Raw genomic sequence first — 18,695 nt, 5'->3', positions numbered from 1 at the left:
TCATTATTTAACATGAGCTTGACATTGAAGTGCCCTTCGAGCACAGCGTCGACGCCACAAAAAATTGACCAAATACGTCTTCTCCAAGTCCAGCGGAATGATTTCTCTGCACAATTGCTCTGTAATGCATACACAGTTATCATATGTATTACATTTCCATATGATCAATCAATGGTTCATCTTCATGGCATTTTCCTTTTGCTTTGCTTTGCTCCAATGCAAGCGGAAACGATTTGTACTTTGTGCCAGGCAGTAGGGTGAGCAAATAATTTTGACTTTTGCTTGGCACCTGAAAGCGCTGCTACACAAATCAAAAGACAACATTTACACATCAATTACTGCGTCGTTGAGGCTTTGGCGCTTTGAGCATGAGTGTACAACAGGACGAAGGCGTTCTCTTTTGCATGTTGAGTTCTTCTTCAAAATGAGCCGGAGAAATAAGCACTTCTTCGATGAAGTCAATGTGTGAAATTTGTTCCTTATTGATTAATAGATTCATTTATTGCCCACTGGATGACCGATGTGTGGAGGTAACGGAATGATGGCATATCATACCAGACACTTCAACTTTTCTCCTCATGTCCAAGTTAAGATTTGAGTAAGCAATCCCACCTGGCTCACTGAATAAAGTCTCCAGTAGATGACAGATCCACAGCGAGGCATGCAGGACAGAAGCCCAATTAAAGCTCTTGGTGGCGAGCCCACCTCTTGATGATCCATCATACCATTTCAATTAAAGGCTTCTAAGAAATGATTAAATAATCACAAGCCGGCTAATGGAGCCATATATCCTTGCTATTGAGGACGTTGGTCAGCGGCTCAGGAATGTCTGGCCAGTGCCAGATGTCTCGTGTCGATGCCTAAATGAGTAAGACAGATGACAGAAAGTCCGGGGCTGCAGTCAAGCAAAGAAGGGAATGGTCATAATTGACTGGGGTGAAAAATAAACACCAATTCATCATGAGGTTGATAAGATTTTGGCCACGGCATGAAACAAATGTTTTTTTTTTTCAAGGTTAAATGGAAATGTATTCTGCCAATGTATATTTAAAAAAAAAATAAAAGAATCCCCCCACACTGCCACCCGAGGCATAATCACCTCCACACAAACACGTGCATGTGCTGCGTTTCTATCTTATCTTAAGCCGTGAGTGCTTGTGTTTTGACAGATATCAACAGAAATGGAACCAAATCTTATTTACCTCGCGGCATTTTCATACCTTTGTGGCCCTAACCAACCTCCATCCCCACCTATGTTACTTTTATTATTTATTTCCTCGCTATTGTCTCGTTACCCAAGTTGCAGATCTTACACTGAGACAACAAATGTTACCAATTGAGTGCCAGGCAAAGAGAAATAAGGCTTATTTTTATCTGAGCCTGAAATGTGCCAAGTGTCCAAGAATAATCACACTGGATTTTTTTTCTAATGAAAGTATATTTACAGCATTTTTTGGAGTGTAAAAGTCACACACAATCAATGCTGGAAGATTAAAAAAAAAGAAAATAAATTATGACGCACAAAAATTATACACTAGGGCTGAAATATTATATATATACACACACACATACATACACACTTAGAGATGTTATCTGCCACATAATGTAACAATGAGCGAGTGCACGCATCAGATGCCTTTGTGAAGCCGTAATATTGGGAATTTGGCAGACCGCCTGGAATAATTAGTCTTGCCCTGGATATGACGTGCTGTTGTGTTCCGAGGCCTCGCAGAGCATCTCGTCTTTAGGTCCTTTGGCTGCCAATTAACTCACTCGCACAAATGTCCTCGCATGAGCCCTCAGCTGTAATCTCATTACAGATCGGAGTGTACGCGCCTCATTTATGCGCGTCTTCAAACATGTTTTGCAACATGTTTTGCAAAAACGTTCCTCTCAAAGAGGGCCGCATTATGCCAATGGCGAATTGTGATGACGCTCCTTCTTTATTGGAGTGAGTGCAATTATCGTGTTCTAAAGTAGAATAGGTTAGCGAGGCAAGTTTTAACAAAAAGTGAGTGAAGTATAAAGTGATTTTCAGGAAGAATAAACATCGGAAGAAATCCTCGAAGTTGAATTCCAAAGACACCCGGTGACCCAATTTGACCCAAAGGTCGGAGCACACTAAAGACTATCTATCGCTTGTGTAGGCTAACTCAGTAGTAAAGTCATAACTCCAGGAAAACGTTTCTCCAAAAACAGATTCAGGCCAACACAAAACTAAACTTGATAAAATGAGAATGTCAGTGCATCAAATCATTGGTCCTGTTGAAAACGCTTGCCATCCAAAGGACAGAGTTACTGATCTGCAAAATTTGTTGTTTTAATTTCCAAGGCACAAAGTCAGGCTGCAATTATAGTCGCATCTTACAGAGTAATGCCACGAAGTGAAATCCAACATGCATAAATTAAAAATACTTAACTGGTAGAAAAAAAAAATAGATTGGTGATTTACATTCATCCCTAAATTTGTTATCTCGACATGTTGTTGTCATTACGGGCACCGGTGAGCTGGAGCAAACCCCGGCGGACTTTGGGCAAGTAGGCAGGGGACATCGGACTGTTCATCGGCTAGCCGATGGCGGGGCTTAGTCATGTACATTTAATTGGCAATCAATTGATTCGCCACGAAAGCTCCCCGGGAGTTGAGCCGAACACCGCAAATGTTTGATTAGACTCAGCGCAACAGAGAACGAGGCGACCGGAGCCAGTTATGCATCGCAGAGGAAGCGATATAAACGCATCATCCTCATCGCTCTTGCACGACGATTTCCCACTAGTGGGTCTACTTGATGAAGTGCCAGATTCCCTCCCTGTTATTCTCTGTGCGCTAGCCAAGTGTCCACATGCATGAGTGTATTCATCAGTCAGGTGGTACCAGGCTGCACTCTGTCTTTTTTTTTTTTTTGTTTCCGTGCCCAGGTGTGAATGGGATTGAACTGATTATCTCCTTTGTGCTGCTCCTCTGTGAATGATGATGAGAACCAAATGAACTTGGGGCACTCCTACATCCAATAAACAAATGATAAAACGTGTTTTAGCACACGATTATGTTGTGTATCCCAACTTGGACATGTTATAATGCGCATAAGTCCAAGTCCTTATGTGATTAATGAGACGTTCAGGAAATCCCGGCTGATTTGGGGCTGAGGAAAGAGGTAAAGCAATAACTTTAAAAAAAAAATGACAGGAGGTTAGAATTAATTACACTAATCAAAACAAAGCCCGGAGCCACTGTCGCAGTAACCTGACATTTTCCTTTCTCTGACATTTACATAAACCACATCGCCAGATGGCTTTCCCGTTTTTATGTTGAAGGTCTTCATCAAGAAAACGAAAGAAACTGACATTTTTGTACCACAAATGGCCTTCGCACTTCTCAATGATGCCATCAAGAGTGAAAGACCGAAAAGAGACGCAGCTTGTAGCTAAGACAAAAAAAAAATTACAGAAATGTCAGCGACCTAAAGCCGAGTAAATATGAAATTATGACTTCTTATCATTTGTGTTGGTTTCTGCTACTTAATTGTGCTTTTATTTAAATTTAATTGTGCTTAAATTTGTTTTAGACCATACCGTTTTGTCAAAGGTCAGCACTGTAAAGCTGGCTTGTAATTAGTCACTGCAGTTATTGCATATCCCTATTCTGTTTTTAAGGGCGGAGCCTAAGTTTACCATCTGCCAAATTGATTTGTGAAATGGTCGGGCCCTTACCCAGGTGATTACACCAGACCTTTTCTTAATCCCTGAAAACCACGAAGCATCCCTGAAATTTCAACGCAAAGCGACGCACACCTACTCGATGAGCAGACCGCACTATCCACTATAAGGTGTCTGCCTTTTGTGAGCGTTAATTGGATATGATATCTTAATTTGCACACATATGCAGCAACAGAGTAATTATCAAGAAATGTTCCAAAGACTAAGCAGAACATAGTGAAATCCCCCAACCGCCTGTTGACTGGCGTATGAAAAAACAGCTCATTTACAGACGGGGGGGAAGGCCGTCGTTGTTGAGTAAGACTTCTCCACTAGCGTTTTGGGATGGCGTCCACTAAAATTCATCACCGTCACTAATTATCCCTGTTCTAAGCCACTTGCAGAGAAAAGCGAAGAAGGAAATGCAACAATAAAAATCAGTGGCAGAAGAGCAAAGTCACGAAAGTGGCATATGTCTGGGCTGCAAGCCACCCACTGATTCATGTGTGCGTCCTCTCTGTCAGCAGTTCTCAAACTCATTTTGTGAAATACTTTTTTCCCCCAAACCAGCGCAAAGCATTTTTGGAATGAAAACAATAAAAAGACTCAAAACAGAGTGCCGGCCCATCAGCAGTCTGCTTTATTAAACTTTGGAATTCAATTTGTTGTGGTTTCTGGAGAACTATTTGGAAATAAAAATGAGAAAAATAAAATATGATAGTCAAGGAATTAACTGTTTTACGATGCGGAGTGCAATCAAAGTCGCACATGCACTGTAGCATAAGAACGCAAGCCTTTAAGAGGCGTGGCTCAGCGAGTACAGTCAAGGAGTTGTGAGTCCAGCTCAGGTTGAGTTTGTGCAGTGTGAGCATATTTGACACCTAACCCTGCCACAGGCAGATATATATCTGCGCTTAATTGCAGTTAGAGGACCAGCGCTGGCTCATCTGTAACAACCTGACTTGGAAGCAGGGATCATGACCCGACAAAAAAAAAGAGATCTGCCACGGATTGCAAAGAATGACGGTTGCTGGAGAGATGCTGGACAGATGACTAGCTCCCTTACTGCTGAGGTGCGGATCTGTTGCTAAACATCTTAACGACACATAGCGTTCGCATTTGTCGTGCGCATGCAAGATATGCTCAGAGTAATTGGAACAATGATGGCGGCAGTGAATTGGGGGAAACCCTGCTGTTCAAGATAACATTTCTGATTGTTTATAGTCCGAGGCAAATGTTCACGTTCCCACACATTTGCTTCCTCTGTTACAATATGGAAAACTGACCCCAAAAAAGGAATGCACCCGAGAATATTTACCCATGTGTGTGAGATAATATGCATAAAAAAAAAAATCTTACCAGTGTGCCCTTTCGTTCAACTTGGTGGAACAATGTTGCACCGCCGAGGACTTGAGATGATTGGGACATCTTTTCAAACATCTTTGTTCCCGGTAGGCCTTGTCAGTGGCCTTTTTGCTCGCGCTTTAACAAAGTGCCAGCCATGGGCTTTTAAGAACCTAGCAAAGAAAATATCGTTAGGACAGGTTACATAGTCACAAATTCAGAAGCGTTGTCAGGGCTGTCAAAACGATGTCTGTCACGCACCGCATCGAAATGTTTCTGTTCTGTCCCCGATGTGTGGCGGTCCCCCTTGGTTTCAATAGCAGGCGTCGACATGGAGCTGTGGATATTTCAAACAAAGGCAGAGGGAGAGGAGTATTTCAGTTACCGCTGCAGTTGTCTTGTCATACGAGCACGCGGCCATCCTCAAAGATCGAATTAAACAGTCCCAGTCATTTCTGAGCTTCAATCCAACATGTAACTCAACACCCATTTTAATTACAGCCACAAGCTACTCAAGCATGGTGGTGAATATGAATTCAGCAGTATCAACAACATCCATTCACCGCGCCAAACAATATGCGAACAATAGGAATGAAAGATGAATGTGACCGAGAGTGAATCTAAGCATTTTGGATGCACGGAATGAAGGCTGACTGTGAAAAACTCCGTCAGGCTTCCTGTCGGTGGTTTATTTTCAGCACATTGTTTGCTGAGTGCATAGTGGTAAAGTATCTAAATAAATAAGGAACCCTCCCCGCACCATGCCAAACCCAAGCTTAAAAAATGACCAATCAATTGAATAAATTGACTTTAAATTGGAAACGTTAGGGGGAAATAACATCGTAATTGCTCGTACGGAAATAGTTGATGATCGAGAGGGCCGGCACATACAGTACATTGAGTGTGAAACTAAACTGCCACGACAGTGCCAACACATAATTTCTCACCCACGGCTGAGCTAATAGCGGCATGGATTTGTCACATTCAAACCAAAACTACAAGGGCCGGAACATTATGTGAAAGATAAAAGGTCAGCGGAGCTGCATTGGGTTTTTGTCGGATGGTAGCGTCAACTCGATTCTGATAAGGCGCAAATACTTCTGCTTGATGAAGCTGCTGATGCAATACAGTATTTGTGTTGGTTAATTTGTGTGCACACAAAGCATTGATCCAGACACTAATTGTCAAGTGTAATTCGGTGGCTAGGGAATGAAATGATGTTTCCACAAGGAAAAAAATCCTTGCCAGATACACAATTATCATTGCTATAATAACCTCAAGAATAATTACATTCATTCATTCATCTTCCGAGCCGCTTGATCCTCACTAGGGTCGCGGGGGGTGCTGGAGCCTATCCCAGCTGTCTTCGGGCAGTAGGCGGGGGACACCCTGAATCGGTTGCCAGCCAATCGCAGGGCACACAGAAATGAACAACCATTCGCACTCACACTCACAACTAGGGACAATTTAGAGTGTTCGATCACCTAAATGATATGCCACGCATGTATTTGGAATGTGGGAGGAAACCGGAGCACCCGGAGAAAACCCACGCAGGCCCGGGGAGAACATGCAAACTCCACACTGGACTACCGGGTCGCCCAGAATAATTACAATAAGATGAAAATAAATAGGATGTTTTAGAGGGGTGGGGATCATAAGACAATTTAAATAATTGCCACCAGTGGCCAGTGGAATAATGTAAGGATGACCCTCAGGTAAATCATAGAGTCAAAACAGGCTTTGGAACGCAATACTTTTGGCCGTCTCATTTCTCTTTGTTGAATTCATTTGCTCACACGCATTTCTGTGGTTGAAACGTGTATCGCCAGATCGCAAACCGAATTGAGTCATGTAGAGATTGGACCGAGCTGTGCCTGAACTGATTGGAAAGTGGCCTAGTGAGGATACATGTCCTAAGGGAATGGAAGGGTTAAATAATTTGCTAATGGCTTCTCGTATCCGGCTGCAAGAGCCCCAGCTGTCTTGGGGTGCTGGAATAAATACAGGTGGTCCAAATGAGTTGGCTGCAACATGAACCACACATTTTTCTCATACATACTCTTTGGCCCTGACCATTTCATTTTGGACCACTTGAGAAGAAAACTGGTTCCAGGTGGGTGTTGGCTAACAAACACGGAGTGTAATTCTGTTATGTGTGTGTTTTGAGATGGTCCATGAAGGAGATGAATGATCGAAAAGTCTGGTGAATTGAAAATATATGTGCTCCAGTTCCAAATGATTTATTGCAATGTGACCTAGAAAACATGGACGTGCATGTAGGGAGGGGTAGGAAGGGGGGGAGGGTTCACAAAGAAGAGAAAGCATGTTTGGAATGAAAATGATAACTAGCACACTCGAGCTAGTCAAAAGATAATCAAAGGGAATAGCAAATCTGCAAAACATCATTATCACGATTGTGGCCAACACAATCCGGAGAGCTCCGGTGCATGGATTGACTTGAGTAGGACAATGGGGCTCACTGGCAAACCACTGAGGAATAAATAATGGTACGCTACACACGTCAGGAGGAAATTTACTCTGAAAAAGCAGAGAGCTGCTCCAGAAATAAAAAAAGTATCTCGTTTTATTCGACACATCAATTTGCATTCACAGTAAGTAAGAGCGGCCATTGTTAACATTATTGGAGGATGTGACATGTGACAGAAGTCCACCGGGGTCCAATCTAAATGATGGATGGGAAACAATAACAAGTGCGACTGATTCATCATGAAATGAGACGCGCGTAGACGTTCCTGATAAAATGAGAACATTTCTTTCATTGCCATTGGCGGCATTGTCCGAGTAATACATTTCCAATTGTTATTTAGTTGCGCCGTTTTGTTAAAACGGTTTCCAAATCAGAACAAATTATCATCGCTTTCTTTTCAGTCTTGAGCCAACTGACTGAATGTTGATTGGCCGGAAAACGACAGTTTCAACTGGCCTCGGTACACATATTTTCTACCTTTGAATCAGCTGAATGTCATATTAGACCTGAAGTCCCCAGGGTTGTTTACTATTTGTATTCAGACTTCAAAAGAATACACGTTTATTTAGTAACCGATGTGCATGACGGGAAGGAATCGCTCTTACTCTCATTGAGATGGAGGCCCATGTGGGGGAGTGGCTTATGATGCCCTTTGAACTCCTCCTTCCAGACAGATAACTGTTTATTAATTCATCTATTCTTTTGAAAGGAGTGCCTCATTATCATCCCAGTATCAACCCGTCCCGCGAGAAAGTTGAGAAGCCAAGCAGTCAAGATTTTGCGCGCCAGCTTCACAGACTTGTCAAATTAAAAGGGCCAGTGACACTTTGAGGCGGGCTCTACCAAAAACAGAGGATCTAAAAATGAATTATGTAAGATCTCTTTGAATATTTCATTTGCAGAGGAGGGCGTCGCATATGCCCGCCGTTTCCAGTCTCAGCCAAGACATCAATTGGACTGCCCTCGTGCTGGCATACTGAATTAAAGGTAAACTCGTCTCCTTCCATTTCGTTACCCCCCCCCCCCCACCTCTGTTATCGCGATGCGCAGTGAACCATCGACTCCTGTGCGCGTCACAAAAAGAAAAGCTCCGGGAGATAAGGAAGAGATCACGGGGTGATTGAATGAGATCTGCATTTGGAGAGTGGACTCGGATAAGATCAGCACTTCATTGAGGATTCGTAACATGCCGCAAGAAGAAGATCCATTTTGATATTGGTGCGGGTTATAAAACATCTTACATTATTTCCACAAGGGACTTCCTGGGAAAAAACAAAAAAACACACCAATACAGCACAGTCCTAAGATTCGTACCGATAACAACAGGCATCGTTGTAGGGTACCTTAAAAACATTCGAAATTAACTTGGCTTTTATTCCAAATTACATTAGCGATACACTTAAAACGTCTAATCTCCAACTGAAAAGGAAGCAATTCAGGCGGCATTTCAGCACAATATTCCACAATCTATTAGTTTTACTGCTAATCACTTTTTCCCTTCCATGCTGTTGCTTTTATTGACTTTTTAGCATAGCAGCAGTCTCTTGCTATTTGCCTGCGTGTTGGCACTTTCATCTTCTTCCGTCATTCCCTCGAGCGGAAGAAGAAGAAGAAGAAAAAAAAGGCCAAAGGAATTGTTCCCAACAGGCCAGCTGATAAGTCATTCTCGTAATGAAGTGCCACCTAAATGATATCCATCCCTGTTTCCTGGCCACAGCTAATTGTCAATGTTATAATCATGTTGCAGGGGACCATGTTGTGCAGCTCATTTTATGCTGATGAATTAAACAATAAGTAAATGGGGTCTTGGAGTGAAACACTACACGAGGCACGATATCGGAGGCCTTCGTATTTTATCATGATAATCTTCGTCCAACCGCACAGATTTCTGTTTTGAAATTAATTCTTCTCACATTCATTCGTCCCACTGGCTTGGAAGGAAATCCAGTTTCAAATACAACAAAGCCAATCACTATAAAATAATTTTGCATTTGATTAACTCAAATCTTGGACAGATTCATCAAAAGGTTTCTCTGAAGGGGGAAAAAAGTTGTATAATTCCTATAGTAGTAGTATCCAGTAATGATGATATTAAATCTGAATATTAAGCATATGACTGAGGCATTATAGAGGATAAAATAAACTGATTGCCGATCTCGAAATGTGGCGGTGACAACCGCCAGAGATTTCCAAGTGTGCCTCCTCAGGAATAAAGAGCTTAACTTGAGCCTTTGTTGTGATTTTTAAAAAATGATGATGGGAGGGGGGGGTGAATCTCTAAACAAGCTTTGCAGTTCCAGCACTCACCACGACGGCTGTCAGCTCGATTGCCTTGGAAAGCAAAGCCGGGTGCTCATCATTTGTTTTCAGCGCACCACAAGATGGGTGCTCATCATTAGGTGAGCCTCTGTAATCAGCCATGCAGCTTGCAGCAGGATGATGTCAGCTTCCGGTGATTCGCTCGCGACAAGGACCAAACCTTAACGAGGTTGGCGCCAAACCACGATAAAGTCTAAAGTCTGGAGATGCGGCAGATCCTGGGGGCAATACGACTGATTTGATCGAATCCGAATGAAAAAGTCTTTGGTCATTACTCTTAAGGTTTGTAGAACAAAGTCAGGAGAACACTTTTGTGCGCTTCTCTCCCACGTGTCCACCATATGCTGTGCAGTGAGAGTCGCGGATACCATGAAACGGGAACTAATCTAATAGATTTCATTGATTGAATGAAATCAAAAGAATGCAAAAATCCACTTAGTTGCCCATCGCCGATTAAAGTAAAGAATCATTGAAATTCCGTGAAATTCATTCCCGGTGGTATTCCGTTCTTTTGGAGACATATTCCAAAAGCTTTTGAAATATTGAAAGAAATCGGCCATTGTTTAATATTAAGCACTGTACTGAATGGATGCTCCTTGAAGATTTGTATTTTTCAAACGTGCCCTTCATTGCAAATGTCTTTGTTGTTGTTTTTTTTCCCCCCCCAAGAGAAATCTGCATTATGGGCACGAGACTGCGGTATCACAAGGAATTATTAACCGTGTGCGCATGTGTGATTGATGACTCTGGGATGGTAACCCAAATTTGAGAGCACAGCCGCATTGGATCCGGTGGCATAAATATTCTTTCTAGCTAAACGGGATGCATTTGTTCAACCGTCACGCATTCAGTAAGGCTTAGTGTGAAAAGAGACAAGTTGATGGCAACACAGCGTACATAACCTAACAGCAGATACGACTGACAAATGACCGTAGCTTGACTCAAGCTCTGGGGCGACAACAGCGCACCGACACCTCTGACTCTATAAATACTGTATGTAAAATCATGGTTTGTTACAAGGTCCCTGTAGAGGCTCGGGCCTCTGAATCAACCCGCACCCTCCCCCTCCAGTTTCTCTTTCTCCTTTTCTCGTTTGGGGAAGAGCCAGCGTAAACACTATAAATAAGTGATGACTGAGACTTGTTGACACACATTCAGCTAAAAGCGCAGCCAAGCTATGACGACTCCCGCCATGTAATGGTAGATTTTAGCACGGGTCATCTCAAACGTGGTCAGTTTGACGACGTTGCCCCAAAAGCTCAGGATATCCTTCTTCGAATTGATTCAGGCTCAAATGAGGGCAGAGTAAAGAACATTATAAACATTGTGAGATACCACTACACTGTAGTCGTTTTATTGGGAGGCTAAGGTGCACTAACGTCTCTGACTGATGTCGTTGCTCTTCTTGCCATCCTATTTTCTCATCTAATTTTGTCATTATACTCAATGACCCATTTCTATCTGATGACATAAGATGAATTATGAACAGTTCAACATCTGTGGATGTTCACACCATCTGATAGCTTTGGAGCTTTTTCTCAAGAACAAGGCGAGGTTGGTCAAATACAGATGAACTTGTACCCAAAGAAGACCAAGTGCTGTTACGTATACAGGTTATAGGTTGCATTTATGACGACAACGTTTTTACATTATTTATCTTGGAAGTCAATTTCTTTTTTGATAGCTCACCAAAAATATCATATTACATACATACAGCATATATTCATTCATTCATTCATCTTCCTAGCCGCTTGATCCTCACTAGGGTCGCGGGGGGTGCTGGAGCCTATCCCAGCTGTCTTCGGGCAGTAGGCGGGGGACACCCTGAATCAGTTGCCAGCCAATCGCAGAGCACACAGAAACGAACAACCATTCGCACTCACACTCACACCTAAGGACAATTTAGAGTGTTCAATCAGCCTGCCACGCATGTTTTTGGAATGTGGGAGGAAACCGGAGCACCCGGAGAAAACCCACGCAGGCCCGGGGAGAACATGCAAACTCCACACAGGGAGGCCAAAGCTGGAATCGAACCCGGTACCTCTGCACTGTGAAGCCGACGTGCTAACCACTGGACTACCGGGCCGCCATATATATTATATATATAGAGAGAGAGAGAGAGAGAGAGAGAGAGAGAGAGAGAGAGAGAGAGAGAGAGAGAGAGAGAGAGAGAGAGAGAGAGAGAGAGAGAGAGAGAGAGAGAGAGAGAGAGAGAGAGTATAAATATACTGTAAAAATTCTCTGCATTAACGTTAGCTCGCTAGATTTTAATCTTGTGTCTAAAGAAACATATGCACAATTGTTTCTCTGGAAAACGGATCGAGAGCCAAACATTAGACCGTACCATTGATTCCCCCCCATTTTCATGAGGGCTGTGCTCCTAATCCAATTGCGTCTGTTCCTCAAAATGAAATAATTGTATCAACGCAAACGTCGGCTCCCGGCGCCGCGGCCATTCTCTGTCACGCTGGCGTTTAATTGTTGATGGACTTCATGCATTCGAGGCATTCACAGTCAGGGTCGAGATGCATTTGCCAATAATGCCATATTATAAGAAAGGAAGGAAGGGAGTTATTTGACACGGAGACGGGAGCTGTCTCTGGCAATGCGAAGGGCAACTAAATGAAATAGGAAATAGCTATGAAGCGACGTGAAGAATGAATAGCATTTGTCTTTACGTGCCCCGCTGGACAAGTTAAGGGCGTACCTATAAATAAGACGTTCATCAGTCTCCGTGGTTGACAATTAGGGAAATCAATGAACAGTAAATGGTTTCAAAATATTTTATTAATAAGTTTTCTAAATTATTGTTTTGAATTCCTTGTCAAAGCCAGTAGGTGCTAAAATGAATCTTCCAAAGGTGTTTGGAGGCAGCGAAAAAGGACCGGGTTGACTTTAGAACAGAACCTAAATTCATATATATATAAATACGTATAGCTCATTAAACACTGCATCGCAAGCCACGGGTGCAGACCCTTGACGAGGTGCCCAAGTTGCCGCAGTGACTTCTGGCAACATGCCTTCGTTAAGGATGCTTCTGGAGTCAAAGGTGCTTTGCGATGTTGTCGTCGAGAATAACAAAGAGGCGACTCGCCGCAAGGTCGGATTAAAACAGCACTCAACATCCTGAGCTGCAAATATTTTCACCGCTCCTACACAGAGCCCCGTCTCATTTTTTTCTGATACCATTTAGAGTATTTTGATCGCAAGTACTCCATATCATCCGAGGACCTGTGACAGTACATTAACGGTGAAAAAAAAGCAGTAATTTGCATCTTAAATGTCAAAGAAACAAGTACTTTTGCATTTATCGTGAAGCGTACCAGAATTTTACCCGCGATTCTCACTAGCTTGAACTCTTAGCATTTGGAACAGATGTTTTTTTTTCCCCCCCTTCTTTTTTTTCTAGGAACCTTTATGCCTCCCACTTGGTCTTATTAACCACATGCTCACTTCTTTCCACCAGACTTGTCGTAAAGGTTTACATTAAAAATTAATTTGCAGGCTCCGTGAGCTGATCATTCATCATTCGAATGTTGTAAACCCTGCCTTATCATCTGTTTAATTCTTTCTGCTGATTGCGAGGTCACTGACCTTCCAGTATGTATCTGGCTGACACGGCCTTTGCAATTATGCTGTAGTAGAGTAGCAGAGTTCAACGCGAGAGAGAATTCCCCACGAACAATTAAATGAAATGTTAATGTATATCTCTCACTTCCAAAATGATAATTGGAGTTGTCGGATTGTTCTGTAAGAAATTTGCAGAAGACGGTTTTAACTCGTTTCACATTTAATGAGCTCTTCAGCTTTGAGTTTAACCACAAAATATTTTGTCTTGACGGCTCTTATTTCGTTGCCCTCAGACCACGTCCTCGCGCACATGAGCTAACTGGTATGGACAGCAAAAAAAATAAAAAATAAAAGTCTTGCTGTGATGTCATCACATAATTAATAAAAGGATTTTTGGGGTGTTTTTTTATCCATTAATTCTATGCTTGTCTTTTGTTTGCAAGTCTATTCACGATTCACCCTTTCAAGTTGAACATGGCTTTTCTGCTAAAAGCGTAAAAGTGTTTGGATTCAAAAAATGGATATTTTATACCGATGCAAAACGTACAGAAAAAAAAGGCTCAAGAAAAGCTAAAAAAGAACGAATCCAGTTGGCCTTTAGCTGACAATGTGTCCCACATTAAGTCAATCCAAGCCTCAGACAGTAAGCGGAAGAGCTGTCACCGTCTCCGTTATCATCCACGGCAGCATTGTGGATGCCCAGCGCTTTTCCATTCTTCCCTTCCTTTTTTTTTTTTCTTCTCCACATCCCCAACCCTTGCTGCCCCCCGTCCCTTCTACCGTTTTCAAGCTGTTTAGTAAATGCATATAATCTTCAACCACCCAGCCGGACTAGAACATCAAAGAGTCACACAGATATGGGCAGATGGAGGTGAGCTATCAGCTCACCTGGAACTGTGGGCCTAAGGCGATAATCATTTCAAAACTGCAGGGGGAAAGGGTTTTAATAGCCCTGTAAAAGGTAAAAGTTTGTCTGCCTTATCACACCTGGCAGATGCATCGCAGAAGGGAGAGGAAAAGGGGATAGGGTGAGAAGAAAGCATCAGCTGATAATATCCCCTCCCCAGGAAAAGGATAAATCCGTAAAAAAAAAAAAAAAGTACTGCCTTCAGGAAGAAGTTCAGGGGATTAAAGCGAGTCTCTTTTCTTCTATGTTCCAGCAGCCCCCTTCTCAGTCACCTTAGCTCATCATTCTTTCTCCACCAGCTGCTTTTTGACCCCAGAATTAACTTTTGTAAGTCTTGTGATCCAAGCGACGGAGCGCTTTAGGCCCTTCCTCATGATTCACTTTCTTTAGTTTTTAACGATACGAGATAATGTTTGTCTTCATTATCGCAGACGGTCCGCAGTACGGTTCCTAAATTGAAACAGTAAACGCGGAGGGATTTCAAAGGCCCCTCACCGCCCACATATACGTAACCCGCTGTTCGGAAAGCTCCACTTGATTTTTTTTTAGGAGCAGGAAGGCTCCTGCGTGCGGTGGCACGTTTTAACTTTAATGTTCCATTGTAGACAGCGCACGGCTCAATCTCACGCCTCAGTATTTGAAGGGATTCATTTCAGGGTTGTTTCAGCCTCTTACATCAGCCTTGTATGCAAGATTTTGGAATTATGCGTGACCTTCATTGCGCCTCTTCTCCTTTAGTGTAAAACTGTTGAAAGTGTTACGGAAAGGTGATTGTTTTTGTTTGAAGTCCTGCAAACCCTCCCAAACTTGGAGTCGTGATTCGTAATCGCAGCGGAACCAAATTTTCAAAGTCCCGCATTTGCTTTGACATGAGAGTGAATTTTAACAGCAATTGAATTTGAATAAAATAATCTGCGCCTACATGGTAATTGAATAGTATTCCCCTATGTCTCTTGTTAGCCGATTAAAGAGCTAATGCAGTATTTTGAGTGCAAAGACGGCAAGAAGTACATTAGCATAGTTTAACAAACCTTATCAAGTCGAGCACGAATTGCCCTTCACACATTCAAACACCATCAACAACTAGAATCGTCAGAACATTCATCCACATCATCATCATTCAAATTGTCTCCATTTTTAATCGTACACAATGATTCCACGGGGAACCTTGGTCTTTAGAATCACCAAAAGGATTCCCCCCCAAAAAGTACTCCACAACAGCCAAGGCCGCGCTCCTCTAAACCAAAAAAGAAAGATGTTTTTTTTTTTCTGGCGTATCCATTTCATTTTATTTATTTCGAGTTTAGCACTGTTCATCTATTATCTTGACAAATTCACCTCAAGCTAATCAAGCCGTGCCGGCTCTCTGAATTCTGAGAGCTGTGAACCACATCAGCTGCAAATGTTAGGCCACCTCCAAGTAACTACGGATCACAGGTTTGCCATTCATTAGGACGGGGAGTCGTCTCTCCTTCACGCTGGAGAAATCTCATTAAAAAAAAAGCTTCCCAAGGCAAACAAATTCCTACTGGTGTCCAAGCACAATTTTGATCACATAATTTAATTGAACTCTGGTAGAAATGCCTCACTAACAAGGCAACCTTGATTTCGCTTTGCAATTTTTTTTTTCTCATGTCAGAAATGAATTTGTATCTCTCCGCGTCCACAGCATACAACGGCATACATTAACAATGACTTTGAACAACTTCATTTAAATGAGCATATGAAAAAAAAAAAAACATTGTGGCTGATCCAAACTAAGCAACAAGTGAAACAAACCGCAGTTTCATGGACCAAAGTACTTTGGTGCAAATCCAGGTTGAGGGAGTTCAGTGACAAAAGATGTCACAATCTGACAGGCAATCTGGAGCATTCGCAATTTGAAGAACATTTGGGTGTGGCACAGGAAATGTTGAAAAAAAAACAAACAAAAACAACCCACCTTTATGGGATAGGAGTCGACGTCCAGGAGGGCGAGCTCGTGGCACAGTTGCGTGCACACTTTGCTTCCCAAGTTGGACCTCGAGCCCCTCGTTTCAGTTGACTCTGCTGCAGGTGGCTTTGTGAGATGACACATCTGGCATATCAAGGAGGCCACACCTGGATGCCTTTCACACCGGAAAAGAAGATGGACTTAATATTTACGCAATACAATGTGTATCTGAAATGACCTGAATCTGATTCACAATCACCTTCAGTTCATCCAATAACCTTGGCTTCAAGGGCATCGATGACGCTCCTCCCTGTGATGACTGACTGTCAGACGCAATGTAGCGCTGACAGTGATTTGTCTTTAATGGCCGAGTGAGCATGTCAAAAGCCGCGCTGCGAAACGCAGTTTGATATGCTGCAGGCTGAGCCATCTGACAACCCCACGACAGCCACTGTCACCCCTTCGTCACTGCAACAAAGCCCCAGCAATCAGTTTGAGATGAAGGAGCATCAGCATTTTGTGTAGCGACACGCTCACGTGCACGGGTGCGCACGCAAGCCCACGCGCAACTGAAACTCGACCGAGGGCGCTCAACTTGGAACTGAAAGCCAAGGAAAATGGAAGGCGTGTAACTGACCTATCAAAAAGGGAGCGCTTTCCTTCATTGCGTGGATTCGCCCAATGTACTGCGTTAAACATTGGCCATTATGTTGGAAAGTTGTGCAAAATGACTCAAAAGCATTTGACAAATGGCTCAATGGGGACAAATTCTTCAATTCTTTCTATTCCATATCTGTTCCAACCATGCAAATAGATGTATAATAAAGTCAAAAAAAAAAACTCCTGCGCAAAGGTCATAAATCCACAACAACCTGTAAAGGCTCGAAATTGAGCAGATTCAGCACAGTCGAGATTTGCTTTCACTGGCCGCAGCAGGAGCAGCATCCAAGATAAACTTTCAAGTATCGGGCAGAGGACGCTTCTCGGGCCTCACGGAATGCCTCACGCCTTGATGAGCCTGAGTGCTCACTTTTTTTTTTTTTTTGCCTTAATTCTCACCATTTGGCGATGCTTCACCAGCACCCAAATCCATTTTCTTAATCCGAGGCTCACTGTCACCCAAGTGGCAGTCTTGTTCCTGTTTAACAGATCAGCGGCAGCGGAAGCTTAGCTATGCAGCAGCTACCCCTAAACCCCCTCCACATGAGTCCCAGTCTGGACCAAGCAAAATCACCAGAGACAGAGTTTCATTGGATCTGGCGTCACTCGCTCTCCGTCTCGACTCGTCTGTCTCACATGATGCTAAGTGTGACAGACTTAACTGCGTTCTTTGCTGTGATTTAACTGTTCCAGAAAATTGATGAAACGTAACTTCAGTCCAGATTTCCCCCTCATTCAGTTATGTTAGACTATACAAACATAAGTAAGTGAGAGAACATATGTCTCGACAGACCCATTCAGTGGCCGGCTGGCAATTCACTAACTCAGAGCAATATGACAATAAGAATGACAATTCCATGCGCACTGACGCAGGCTCGTCAATTTAAAAAAAATAATATATATATATATATATATATATTATATATATAATGATTATTCTAGCAGTTGGCTAGACAACGTTGTAACCATTTTTTTTGCCTGAGCTCAGTATGATTTTTTTGGGGTTCAGAAAAAAAAACCCAGTCACAGTAAGTCTAGGAAATGTAAAATGAGATAGATACACGCCATTCTTTCAACTGAGCGTGTGCCAGCAATGGCCGTGATAGCTGTCAGACTCGTCTGATGGAAGGATTTTGGCTTGCTTCCCATATCTACATTTTCTTCCGGTCTGTATAAATATTTGTGTTGTCATCGCACCCTTGTCGAATGTCTGTGTAGTTCCTGACCCCGATACAGCCTGCCTGGTGTGACGAGAAGTAACAGGTGGAGTGGCAGCCCACGCTTGTCTCTCTATGTTTAACCTGTGAGATTCAACACCTCTAAAGGTGGTGAGACATGTCCCCTACCAGTGGGTGCCAGCTTGAGTATAAGGAAACTTTTCTGGGAACTTCACTCGGCTACCAATACTGATCTGAGATTTTTTGACACTAGCTGTTCTCCAAATAGATGACAGGGGTGGGGATTTGACAAAATGTCCTGAATGGTCCGAACGCCTCCATGCCAGTGTTGTATTAAGTAGGCTAATGCTGCCAGGATAGTTAGACCAGAATGGAGGTCTGTTGTGGATCTTTATCAAATTCCTTCAGTTGTTGTTTGTTAGACACAAACTGACAGAGGACTCAATAAAAACTTGGTCTTTAAAATGCATTGCAAGTGTTGTCTTTTTCTCCCCCAAACAATATTTTCTGGGGATGCGCTATTCTCTCAAAGGCTGTTCGGCTGTTGAAATTATAGTTTGCAGTTCACATAAAACAACCCATGAAATGTTGCCTTGGTGG

At 42.8% G+C, this 18,695-nt stretch overlaps 1 long non-coding RNA gene across 1 annotated transcript in view; it reads right to left on the bottom strand.

Moving 5' to 3' along the window:
- LOC127593360 (uncharacterized) overlaps positions 1-17,826 on the bottom strand; it is a 59,313-nt gene extending 41,487 nt beyond the window's left edge. Inside the window, exons 1-4 of the long non-coding RNA XR_007960388.1 lie at positions 16,517-17,826; positions 16,267-16,432; positions 5,302-5,377; positions 5,056-5,213 (exon numbers count right to left, since the gene is read on the bottom strand). This is a non-coding gene — a long non-coding RNA (uncharacterized LOC127593360). The remainder of the gene's footprint in view (positions 1-5,055; positions 5,214-5,301; positions 5,378-16,266; positions 16,433-16,516) is intronic.
- Positions 17,827-18,695: the final 869 nt, after the last annotated feature.

The sequence above is a fragment of the Hippocampus zosterae genome, chromosome 20 (assembly GCF_025434085.1).
Source record: "Hippocampus zosterae strain Florida chromosome 20, ASM2543408v3, whole genome shotgun sequence".
In the NCBI taxonomy this organism is placed as follows: Eukaryota; Metazoa; Chordata; class Actinopteri; order Syngnathiformes; family Syngnathidae; genus Hippocampus; species Hippocampus zosterae.
Note: the sequence above shows the minus strand (reverse complement) of the source record. Positions and strands in the feature narration are given on the sequence as shown.